Consider the following 13,282-nt stretch of genomic DNA (forward strand, 5'->3'; position numbering starts at 1 on the left):
GTCAGTAGTATTTAAATTTGACAGGAGACTTGCTATTAAACCACTATGTGATTAAATCTTCAATCATGGAACAAAGACAAACATCTAACACTTAATCTGAACTAAGCAAATGCTATTAAGGTATTTGATTGTCAACATTTAACAACTTGTTTAAGATGCAGAGCATACCCTTAACAGACTTGCATTTGTTGTTTTCTGTCATAATGAATGTTAAAGATTTTTTAACAAGGATAATTTCAACATCAATGTAAAAATTACTGACTTAAGGCTAGGAATTTGGTAGTGCTCTTTTAAACTTAAAATAAAATTTTAAACACAACCATTGCTATCTAAGGGTCCAAATTAAGGCTGTCAAATGATTAAAAAGATTCACTGCGATTAATCGCGCAATTAAAAAAAGATTCATCGCACTGTTCAATAATAGAATACCATTGATTTAAACATTTTTGGATGTTTTCTACATTTTCAGATATGTTGATTTCCATTACAACACAGATTACAAAGTGTATAGTGCTCTATTTTTTTATTACAAGTATTTGCACTGTAAAAAAACAAAACAGTATCTTTCAATTCACCTAATACAAGTACTATAGTGCAATCTCTCTCATGAAAATTTAACTTATAAATGTAGAATTATGTGCAAAAAACCCCCGCATTCAAAATAAAACAATGTAAAATTTTGGAGCCTGCAAGTCCACTCAGTCCTACTTTTTGTTCAGCTAATCGCTCAGACAAACAAGTTTGTTTATATTTAGAGGAGATAATGCTGCCCACTTCTTGTTTACAATTTCACCTGAAAGTGAAAACAGGCATTCGCATGGCACTGTTGTAGCTGGTGTCACAAGATATTTATGTGCCAGATGCGCTAAAGATTCATTTGTCCCTTTATGCTTCAGCCACCATTCCAGAAGACATACGTCCATGCTGATGACAGGTTCTGCTAAATAACAGTCCAAAGTAGTGAGGACCAACCCATGTTCATTTTCATTATCTGAGTGTCAGATGCCACCAGCAGAAGGTTGATTTTCTTTTTTCGTTGTTTGGGTTCTGTAGTTTCCGCATCAGAGTGTTGCTCTTTTAAGACTTCTGAAAGTATGTTCCACATCTCATACCTCTCAGATTTTGGAAGGCACTTCAGATTCTTAAACCTTGGGTCGAGTGCTGTATCTGTCCTTAGAAATCTCATATTGGTACCTTCTTTGCGTTTTGTGAAATCTGCAGTGAAAGAGTTATTAAAATGAACATGTGCTGAGTCATCATCCGAGTCTGCTATAACATTAAATATATGGCAGAATGTTGGTAAAACAGAGCAGGGGACTGTAGACGGGTCGGACTCACCCCTGCGGCACCGCCTGCTGGTGACTCTGGGAATTAGCTCGTTCCAGCGCTGGAGCGCCCTCTGCAGGCTGGTGATCCACCTGTCCTCAGGCCCCCGTGTCCCTCCCTGGACCCGGTGCCCTTTTACATGAGGGTGCTGCCCCCTGGTAGTAACCCCTTTTCTCTCAGGGCTTCCCCTTCTCAGGGAACCCCCACCCTCTATCTCTATCTTGCCTAGTGTATGGCTACTGCCAGTCATTGCCTAGCCCCACATCCTGGGGCAGACTGCAGTATCAGCCAACTCATCACTGGCAAGGAGGGTTTGGACTTGCTGCTTTAGCCTATCCCTGGGCTGCCCTCTGCAACCCCCAGTACCTGTTAGCCCTCTGCTAGGCCGCAGCCTGGGGCTTTCCAGGCTGGAGCTCCCCAGCTCCTCAGCCTTTCCCCAGCCCTGCTTCACTCAGGTATCCAGTCTCAAGCTCCCTGCAGCTAGACCCTTCTCTCTCTGAAGACAGAGAGAGACTGTCTCCTTGGGCTTCCCTGGCCTTCTTATAAGGCCCTGTTGCTCAGTTTGGGGCGTGGCCCCTGCTGCAGCCACTTCCCCAATCAGCCCAGCCTAAAGGCTGCTTTCTTGAGCCTTGGCCCCTTCCCAGGGCTGTTTTTAACCCCTTCAGGGCCGGAGCAGGGGTCCACCCTGCTACAGGGACGTATGATTCTCCCCCAAGGAGTTCAGTCACAAATTTAATTAACACATTATTTTTTTTAACGAGCGTCACCAGCATGGAAGCATGTCCTCTGGAATGGCGGCCAAAGCATGAAGGAGCATGTGAATGCTTAGCATATCTGGCACGTAAATGCCTTGCAATGCTGGCTACAAAAGTGCCACGCAAATGTCTATTCTCACTTTCAGGTGACAGTATAAATAAGAAGCAGACAGCATTATCTCCTGTAAATGTAAACAAACTTGTTTGTCTTAGCGATTGGCTGAACAAGAAGTAGGACTGAGTGGCCTTGTAGGCTCTGAAGTTTTGCATTGTTTTGATTTTGAGTGCAGTTATGTAATAAAAAAAATCTACATTTGTAAGTTCCACTTTCACGACAAAGATTGCACCACAGTACTTGTATGAGATTAATTGAAAAATACTATTTATTTTTACAGTGCAAATATTTGTAATAATAATACACTTTGATTTCAGTTACAACACAGAATACAATATATATGAAAATGTAGAAAAACATCCAAAATATTTAATAAATTTCTCTTTGTATTAGCAGGTTTAATCACACTGTTAAACAATAGATTAATTGCGATTCATTTTTTATTGGCGATTAATTTTTTAAGTTAATCCTGTGAGTTAACTGTGATTAATTGACAGCCCTAGTCCAAATACCTAAATGGCATATGCAGTGAAGCCCTTGTTTAGTGAATAAGCTCTTTTATTTACTTTTTTCATTGAGCTGGTGATTATTAGATTCTTGACAGTTCAACGTTTTTAAATTTGATGTTGGCTGTCTTCTTGGAGCAATATTGCTAAAATGGCTTTACATTGATAAAGCCCCCATGTATGATATCAGAGTTGATACATGTTCTTGTTCAGCTTTTCTACATTGTTATTTCTTTTCAAAAAATTTTCCATTACACTTTTTTTCTGAGCACATTGGCTGGTTTCTGGGTTAGTGATCACCAAGATTCCTTTTAAACTGTGGTAATATTAAACTAAGTAACTTTCTCCGAGTAGATGGCAAAGAGGTGCTGTTTGGTGGTAAAAATTTATCACTCCAATGGGTGAAATTCACGGTGGAAATTTTCTGGTAAGATTTTGAATCCAGGCATTTTAATGGCAAGGATGCTATATGTCATAGTAATAATACATGTTTCAGAATACAAATTGGCGTTTCAGGCTTCCCTCTGTGTCTATATACATTGGAGGAATGCGAAAGCTCTTCTTCTGATGGAATAAATGTTTCCCATGAGAAGTTGTTGGATATTACCTCAGTATTTGTTGCTGTGAAAAGTGTCTCATGACTAAGGTAATCTATACAAGAAAGTTGCACCAGTGTAGTTTATATAGATGCAATATAAAATCATTGCTGATAAAATCTGCAGATAACATGATTGTAGGAATGGTTAATAATGATGACAGGACAGTTTTACAGAGTGATCTGGATTGCTTGGTAAGCTGGGCTATTCAAACAAAATGTGTTTTAATGTAGTCAAATGCAAGGTCATACATCTAGGAACAAAGAATGCAGGCTAATATTCCCTCCAATTTTTTCCATCCATATGCGGAACAAATTTTGTTATGTGCACCGAGGTAATGTGCGGATGTGCACCACCAGTAGAAACAAAAAGCCTAGATATATGGTATATACTTGATCATAAGCCGGTTTGTTTATAAGCCGACCCCCCTCAAGATGGATAAGTAAAAATGGAAAAATTGTAATGATCCGTTCATAAGCCGACCCTATAATTCAGGGGTCAGCAAACTTTGGCTCCCGGGCCATCAGAATAAGCTGCTGGTGACCGAGATGGTTTGTTTACCTCAAGCTGTCTGCAGGCACAGAGGTAAACCTAAGTAAACAAAGTGTCCTGACCCCACCAGCTGCTTACCTTGACGGGTTGGGACAGCAACTGGTGGGAAAAAATTTTTTGGGGGGAGGAAGCGGGGTGTCAGGACCACCCCCCACATGACCCCACCCCTAATCTGGGACCCTCACACTCTCCCCATCCTGTCCCTTCCCACCTTATCTGGGGAGGGCCAGGGGAGGATCTCTCTGGCCTGGCTGGAGCTGCTCCGGCAGCGGCGCGGCCGCAGCCTGCTCCGGTGGGCTGTGGCCGGGCGGTGCGGCTGCAGCCTGCTAGCCCCGGAGCTGCAGCTGCTTTGGAGGCTGGTGGGAGGGCAGCATGGCCAGAAGCGGAGAGACTCTGGCCCAGCCTGTTCCCTTCTGGCTCTGCTGGCTGTGCTGCCTCTACTTGCTCCCTTTGTTGTGGGGAGGGGCTGTGTCCCACCTCTCCCTCTCTATACCTGTTCATAAGCCGACCCCCTTCTCTGGTGCTTCCCTTTTTTACTAAAAAAAAATTCCGGCTTATTAACAAGTATATATGGTAATATATATATATATATTTTTAAAGTTACCATAGGGATAATTACTCCAGCCAGGACAGGATAGGCATTTTAGAACTCACTCAAAGAATTAAATGCAAGTATAATAGAGAAATAAAAATTATGAAATGCATAGACCAGTCAAAAAACTAAAATAACACACTTTGAAAGAATAAAATTACAGAAAATATATGTGCATTGCAGGAAATACCAAGAAGTAACAACAAACAACAATAACACAAGTATGTGTTGGGAGGTGAGTGTGAAAGACTGTGTGAGGGAGACAGAAACTGTGTGTGTGCTGGCTGCTGGGGAAGTTTCTGAAAGACGCCCTGTGTCTCTTTAAGGCACTCTCACTGAAAGTTCTCCTGCTCCTCCTGAGCCCTGGCTCCCCTCCCCTGCCCTGTGGAGATGGGGTACATGAGCAGGGGGAAGGGGGAGAGAGACAGAATGTGCTGGCTGCTGGGGAAGTCTCTGAGAGAGACTGTGCGTTGTGTCTTTAAGGCACTCGCTCACTGCTCGGAGGCTTGTTCAGACCTCAGACCCTCTCCTGCTTCAAGTCCTGACCCCTGTCTCCTCTCCCCTGCTCTGCTGAGATGGGGTATAGGGGCGGGGAGAGGGGAACACCCTGACATCAGCACCCCACTTCCCCCCTGCTCTGCACAGCCAGCAGGAGGGTCCCAGGAGCAGCAGGGGCTCCAACGCAGAGGCCAGGAGCAATGTGGCTGCAAACCAGCAAGGGGAAGGACACCTGAATGCACACTACCGGCCGGATGTACGCGGATCTGCTAATCAAGTACGTGGCACTTGAATCACTCCTGTGCGGCTGCCCAACCACACAGCTTAGAGGGAACACAGACGCAGGCCATACTTACAGCATGGGGTATTTGTCCTTGAAAGCAGTGACTGAAAAGGATTTAGGGGACATAGACAAGTAACTGAACATGAGCTTCCTGTGCGATGCTGCAGCAAAAAGGGCTAATGCAATTCTTTAATGTATAAACAGGGTGTAAGGAGATGGTTTTCCTTTGAGCATTGGTGAGTCTGACACTGCGTACAGTTCTGGTATCCACATTTTTAAAAGGATGTTTGAAAAACGAGAGGGTGCAGGAAAAGTCACAAAAATGATTGGAGGACCAGGGAAAAATGCTTTACAGTGAGAGAATTAAGAATCTCAATCTGTTTACTATATCAAAAAGATATGGTGAGATAACTTGATTATGGTGCATAAGTACGTTCACAGGGAAAAAATACTAGGTGCTAAAGGGCTCTTTAGCGGAGAACGGCGGAAAAAGAACCAATGTCAGGAAGTTAAATTCAAATTAGACAGACAAATTCAAATTAGAAAAAAGGTACACATTTTTAACAGTGACAGTAATAAACTATTGAAACAAATGACCAAAGGAAGTGGTAGATTCTCTATCGCTTGATGATTTTTTTTTTTTTTTAAACCAGACAGACTGGTTGTCTTTCTGGAGTTTGTTTTAGTCAAACACAAGTTATTGGACTCAGTACAGGAGTAACTGGATGAAATTTCATGTTCTGTGTTATACATAAGATCTGATGGTTCCTTCTGGCCTTAAAATCTATTTAATCTAATGAAAGAGGGTGTGAAGCTACACAACTGTGTGTGAACTGGTTTAAACTACTTTGCTTGTACATCATTTGTTTTACACAACATAGTGCTTTATTGGTAGAAGAGCATTGCACTTTGGGTGGATATCCCAGGTGCTAAGTGCTGCTACTAGACTATGCTTATTTTGGATAATGTGGGATGCTAACCCAGAGAAACTGTGGGACTTTGAGATCAAACTCCTTTGAGTCCTCCAGTTGTTTCACATAATTTATCTGGTTCTCGCTAGTCTGTTCCATTTACATATAGCTGTCTGGTAACATAGAGATACCGATGAATGCTGAGATTCAGTCTATCCTTGATATGAATAGCATGATACTGTTGCAGTGGAGTTCACGCTGCCAGACATTCCTGAATCACATTGCAGATGACCATAGCCAGTGTGATATTTATGCAGCTATTCCAGGAAGCAAAGTAGGATTGTAAGCAGATGCTCCTGTATGACCTGTTCTTTGAGTATTTTAATTCAGTGAAGTGCCACTTCTAGGCTCATCCAATGAGCATGGACTGGTGGAACAGGATAGTGATTCAGACCTGTGATGACCAGCAGTGACTGCAGAACTTAACAATGTGGAAAGCCACTTTCCTGAAATCCTGTGCAAACTTCACGCAGTCCTTGCAGTGCCAGACAACCAAAAGGAGAGTCCCCCTTTGTCAAGAACACATGTCAGTTGACATCTAGAAGCTTGCCACCTCCTGTTCCGACCAGTCAGTGGGTAATCAGTTTGGTGTTGGAAAATCTCTGGGAGGGGCTGTTCATGATGGAGGTGTGCATGGCTGTAGAGTGCAGATGCTTTTGCTCCCAGTCACACATGCACATCAATGGCGTTGAGGTACCAACTGTCATTTTAGGCAGCCTAGCATACCTTCTGCTGCCCTGTGTTAGGAACATAGGAAATTTGGACAGGAGAAAGAAACTGTTTAACTTCACTCTGAGTAGCGCTATAATGTCTGTACGTTTGGATAACTGAAGGAGAGGTAGAAGTGTCTCACGAAATGATTTGAGGCTTTTGAGTGCCACATGTTATCAGTACTTATTGTATGAGAGCAAAGGTGAGGCTCTCAGTGATGACTGGTAAGAAGAGGTGGAGAGACTTTCAGCTCAGTTGAGCAATCAGACACAAGTAACCATTTAATCATTGTTACTACCACCTGGGGTGCCAGGGTTAGGGAAGCCTAATGTTTGTATTTTGGAAATAGGGAGCTGAGGAGCTAAATGTAATAATTAACTTCTTCTTAACTCTGTTTCCAGTGTCCTAGGGTAGACAGGACCTCTTGTGTGTCAATGTACTAAATATATTATCTCTTTATTTAATGTAGTAAGAGGTTGTGACTGCCCACCTTCCAGAAGTGGTTGTTAAAGTATAAATCTTTAGGAAACATTTGCATAATTATGTAATGTGAATCCTTGAAGTTTCTGTGGGGAAATCAACTTAAAAATGTGTTATTTTCCCCCCTAAACTACTGAAATATATTTAATTAAAGTTACCTATAAGTTTGTAAATCAACAATTTAAGAATTTTTTATTGATAACGATATTCAGATAAAACAAACCATGAGAAGATCATGCACCCATGCATACCAAACAATAAGCTGTTATAATTGCACACAAACCACCAAAATACTCATGATATAAGCCTATAGCTTCCATTACAAATCCAAGAGCACTTTGTAAGGAAACTGCAAGGTAACTTTTTTTTTTTTTTTTTAAGAACGAACAAGAATCATAGAAAAATATGGAGAGCTAGAAGGGACCTCAGTATGCCATCTAGACCAAACATACCTAGACCATCCCTGACAGATGTTTGTCTAATCTGTGATGGGGATTCCACAGTTTCCATTGGAAGCCTGTTCCAGTACTTAACAATACTTATAGTTAGAAAGTTTTTTCCCCTCCTAACATCTAACCTAAATCTCCCTTAGTTCAGACTAAGCTGATTACTTCTTGTCCTACTTTCAGTGGCCATAGAGAACAATTGATCACAGTCCTCCTTGTAACAGCCCTTAACATATATAAAGCTTTCAGTTCCCTCCTCAGTCTTCTTTTTTCAGGGCTAACAATACCCAGTTTTTTTAACCTTTCCGCATAGGTAAAACTTTCTAAACCTTTTTTTTTTTTTTTTTGTTCTCAAGCTCCTCTGGACTCTCTAGTTTGTCCACATCTTTGTTAAAATGTAATACTTAAAACTGAACACATTATTCCAGCTGAGGCCTCACCATTGCTGAGTAGAGAAAGACAGTTGCCTCCCATGTCTTACATGGCTCCTATTAATACACTCCAGAATATTAGCCTTTTTTTGCAACAGACTGAGAGAGAGACAAAGGGGGACAGAGTGCAACCACAGGAAGGGGTGTCGGCCTGGCAGAGCTAATCCCCAGAACAGCCAGCAGGGGAGGCACCACCCAGCAGTGAGCAGAGCACCCCATCGCATTTGTACAAGGTTTAAAATCCAAATGAGCTTGAGAGAGGTTTGGCTTTGACACACCCTGATGCAGGCAGTTTTATACCCCTATGTGACGTTATCTGATTAAACTATGACCATGTAGATCTTTGTTGCTACCACTGTTATATAATTGCAACAAATATTGTACAAAGGATGTCAAGTAAGGTGTCTATGGAAAAGGTATGATTTGTTGATAATTTGATAATTATGCTATTTGTATGCATGTATCATTTTTGTATTTGACGGTATGAGTATTGGCTCTATCACTGTATTTCATGTGTTTCCTGCTGGGGTAATGCCCACAAGGAATTTAGCCTGCACATCTTGAAGGGAGCATTCAAATTAAGTGGCTCATCGAGGAATACTTAACTCACAGTGGACCATGAGAGATGCCTATCTATAGATAATGGACTTTCCTGCTAAGATTAAGCAAAATTATGCAGGGACATGTGACTTGCCCATGTAAGTCCAAACTCCATCTTTTACCTGTAATTTTCCACTAGCTGTGCTTAGGCCTTTGTTTGAAACAATGGATTTTCCTCCACATGGCAGAAGCTATAAAAGGCGCTGGAAACATCTCAATTTTGCCTCTTTCGTGCTTAAACCTCTAGACTATGGACTTATACTAATGGGAGCATTCTAACCAAGGGAGTGAGGACCTTCCAATTATTTGGAAGCAACCAGAGATTTGACTTAAGCCAGCAGTTTATTCCATCACTGCTACAAGCCTGAACCAAGAACTTTGCAATTACTGTATGTATTTGTAGAATGATCCGAGGAATGGAAAGCCTGTCGTATGAAAGGAGACTTGAGGAGCTCGGTTTGTTTTCCTTAACCAAAAGAAGGATAAGAGGAGATATGATTGCACTTTTTAAATATATCAGAGGGCTAAATACCAGGGAAGGAGAGGAATTATTTCAGCTCAGTGCTAATGTGGACACGAGGACAAACGGATATAAATTGTCAGTCAGGAAATTTAGGCTTGAAATTAGACGAAGGTTTCTAACCATCAGAGGAGTGCAATTCTGGAACAGCCTTCCGAAGGAAACAGTGGGGGCGAAGGACCTCCATGACTTTAAGATTAAGCTAGATAAGTTTATGGAGGAGATAGTATGATAGGATAACGGGCTTAGTCAATAGGTCAATTAAGTGCCACACTGGTAATTAGTACAATGGGTCAATGATAGGATATTGTTAGCCTTTTTCCAGAGGGTATGGCTGGAGAGTCTTGCCCGCATGCTCGGGGTTCAGCTGACCGCCATATTTCGGGTCGGGAAGGAATTTTCCTCCAGGGTAGATTGGCAGTGGCCCTGGAGGTTTTTCGCCTTCCTCCGAAGCATGGGGCAGGGGTCGCTTGCTTAAGGAGGGGGTGGATCGGCTTATGTGGCCTGCATCTTGCAGGAGGTCAGACTAGATGATCATAATGGTCCCTTCTGGTCTTGAATTCTATGATTCTATGATCTAAGTTATATATTGACCTGTGTGTGTGGCTGGTCCTTTGGGACCAGAAGAACCTTTTGTTTGATGAGACTGGTTTTAAAAAACCACTCATCTTTAAATCCAGTGTTTTTGATGGTGATACAAGGACTGGAATACCTAAGGAAACTGCTTTCCTGACTTCTTGTTATCCAGTGCGGTGAAACAGAAGTTTACTTTTGTTGCTGGTTTGGTATAACTTATGGGGGATTAACCACCAGTTTTGGGTGTATTTGCCCTATTTCTCAGCAGTTTGTCCTGAATTTGGCATTTTCAGTTGTGACCCACGGAGGTACAGTTACACCCTATTCAATACCCAACCATTTGGTATGCAGGGATTCAGACTGAGTCCTTTCCAGAGCATGCTATCAGACTTAGGAGCTTCCCTGCAACAATGGGACCAAGAGAAAAGACACCATTCTCTGTCCTTGTAACTGTGTAAGCTAGTTGCTGACGCAAGAGGAGACTGCAGCTCCCACTATTTCCATCATGTAGAATTGGCACCATGATCTGCCTTGATACCTATACATATGACTCTGTCGGCAACTGACTGTGTAGCAAAAATGCCTGGTTCTGGTTCTTTAGAGTTTCAAATCAAGGGTACAGTGTCTTCCATAGGAAACCCTGGATCCTACTATGGGTACTATTTACTTTTTGACATTCCTATTTCTTGGCTTCTCCACCCAGTACTGCACCACCTCAGCATTCCAATGCCGATTTGTGTTTTGACTCCAAAGTGGGTTCCTGTGGGTTGGTTTCCTATTTTAGAAGGTACCAAGTATCTCTTCACTCCTTAATGCATAGATCTTAATTCTGGTACCATGGTCCTTACAGGAGCTTATCCTGAGAAACACTGCCATGTGTCTTGTCTCTGGTACCATACGAGGTGCAGCAGTGGCCCTTTTGGAATTCGCAGGGAGTTCCTGCAGATTCCAGGGCTTCTCTGCAACACCGTAGTACAAGATCTCCATCGAGACGTCACTCTCCACTTTGTACCGTCCTCTATACTGGTACCCAACAAGCTGTGGAGGCTTTCCCACTAGCTTCTGACCCTCCTGCTGTGGAGGTAAAACTGCCACTAGAGAAAATTGACATGTTAGTGCCTCTGCTCCATACCTCTTCCACATCCCCTTATGAGGCTATGGAGTCAGAGTCATCATCTCCAGTTACAGATGAATACAAAACCTACCAAAAATATATGAAGGGGGTTGCCACCTCCATGAAGAAACAGATTGAGCTGGTGTAAGATAACTCTTTCAAACTGACAGGTTTCAGAGTAGCAGCCATGTTAGTTCTCCTCACACCTTCTATGGGCCATCTTAATTATCACTTCAAAAAGTTTTTTCCTCCTGCTAACGATAGCTCATCTCAATTGATTAGACTCTGCCTGTTGGTATGCATACTTCCACCTTTTCATGTTCTCTGTATGTATAAATATCCCCTGTCTGTGTGTTCCATTCTATGCATCCAAAGAAGTGAGCTGTAGCTCACGAAAGCTCATGCTTAAATAAATTTGTTAGTCTTTAAGGTGCCACAAGTACTCCTGTTTTTTTTTCTTTCAAACTGGTAGATGTTTTACATTCCACAGGTACCTTCCCAAGGGCATGAATATTTTTATTCATATTCAGCTCCTGGGTCTTTGGTGGTAGCAGCTGTGAATGAGAAGGCCAGACAGGGACATATTAAATCTACTTCCAAAGATGAATACACACACAAAATCTGGACTTAACTTGGACGCAAAGTTTATTTGTCCTCAAGAGAAAAGAGAACAGAACTATCAGGCTCTGTTAGCTAGATAAGATTATTCCAACTGGGACGTGATCTCTGAGTTTCAAGACAAGCTACTAGATGAGTCAAAAGAGAAACACTGACAAGTCAGCTCTTTTCTTTGTATGGAAAATCAAATGTATAAGGGCAAATTTGTTGGTGACAGCATATTTACCTCAAGCCAGGCTTCAAGCAATATCTAGAGTCTTAGAATTGTAGGACTGGAAGGGACCTTCAGAGGTCTTCCAGTCTAGTCCTCCCATGAGTGCAGAGGACTAAGTATTATCTAGACCATCCATGACAGGTTCTTTGTCTTGCTTACGACACTCCTGCTAATACATCCCAGAATGCGGTTTGCTTTTTTTGCAACAGTGTTACACTGAGGACTCACAGTTAGCTTGTGATCCACTGTCACCCCCGGATCTCTTTCCGCAGTAATCTTTCCTAGCCAGTAATTTCCCAATTTGTATGTATTTAACTGATTGTTCCTTCATGAGTGGAAAACTTTGCATTTGTCGTTATTGAATTTCATCCTATTTACTTCAGACCATTTCTCCGGTTTATCCCGATCATTTTGAATGTTACTCCTATTCTCCAAAGCACTTGTAATCCCTCCCAGTTTGTTATCATTTGCAAACTTTATAAGTGTACTCTCTGTCCCATTATCTAAATCATTGATGAAGATATTGAACAGAACTGGACTGAGAACTGATCCCTGCAGGACCCCACTCAATATGCCCTTCCGGCTTGACTAAGAACCACTGATAATTACTTTCTGGGAATGGTTTTCCAACCAGTTATGCACCCACCTTATAGTAGCTTCAGCTAGGTTGTATTTTCCTAGTTTGTTTATGAGAAGGTCATGTGAGACAGTATCAAAAGACTTGCTAAAGTCAAGATATACCACATTTACCACTTCCCCCCCATCCACAAGACTTGTTACCCTGTCAGAGAAAACTGTTAGGTTGATTTGACATGATTTGTTCTTGGCAAATCCATGCTGACTTATCACTAAGGCTCAGATTTTGTCACTGTGATTTTTTACTAAAAATATCTGACAGGTCACCAGCAATAAACAAAAATTCACGGAAGCCTGTGACTTGTCTGTGATTTTCACTTAAAATATCCCTGACACAATGAGGAGGGAGGAAGGCCCAGCACTCTCAGCTGCTGGGCTGCTGCAGAGTCCAATCCCCGCCCCGGTGGCTGGGCAGCTGCAGGGGGCTCCCACCACCCCCGCTTGGCTGGGTTGCTGTTGGGGTTCCCCATCACCTGCTACTGCTGGGCTGCTGCGAGGTCCCCCTGCCGTCATCTGCCACAGCTGGGCTGCTGGGGCGGGGGGTGCTCGCCCACTGGGGTGCTGGGGGCCACCCTGTCCTCCCCTTCCAGGCTCCTGGGGGGGTCTCCCTGCCCTCCTCTGCCATGGCTGGGCTGCTGCGGGGTTCCCCTGCCCTCACCCGCCACGGCTGGGCTGATGGAGGGGGGGTTCCCAACTGCCTCCCATGGCTGGTCAGCTGCAGCAGGGCTCCAGCCAACTGCCA

At 42.9% G+C, this 13,282-nt stretch overlaps 1 protein-coding gene and 1 long non-coding RNA gene across 3 annotated transcripts in view; one reads left to right on the forward strand and one right to left on the reverse strand.

Moving 5' to 3' along the window:
* LOC120400595 overlaps positions 1 to 13,220 on the reverse strand; it is a 69,030-nt gene extending 55,810 nt beyond the window's left edge. Inside the window, exon 1 of the long non-coding RNA XR_005595909.1 lies at positions 13,014 to 13,220. This is a non-coding gene — a long non-coding RNA (uncharacterized LOC120400595). The remainder of the gene's footprint in view (positions 1 to 13,013) is intronic.
* REV3L (REV3 like, DNA directed polymerase zeta catalytic subunit) overlaps positions 1 to 13,282 on the forward strand; it is a 231,500-nt gene that overhangs the window by 49,951 nt on the left and 168,267 nt on the right. The gene's annotated exons all lie outside the window — the stretch shown is intronic.

The sequence above is a fragment of the Mauremys reevesii genome, linkage group 3, assembly GCF_016161935.1.
Source record: "Mauremys reevesii isolate NIE-2019 linkage group 3, ASM1616193v1, whole genome shotgun sequence".
In the NCBI taxonomy this organism is placed as follows: Eukaryota; Metazoa; Chordata; order Testudines; family Geoemydidae; genus Mauremys; species Mauremys reevesii.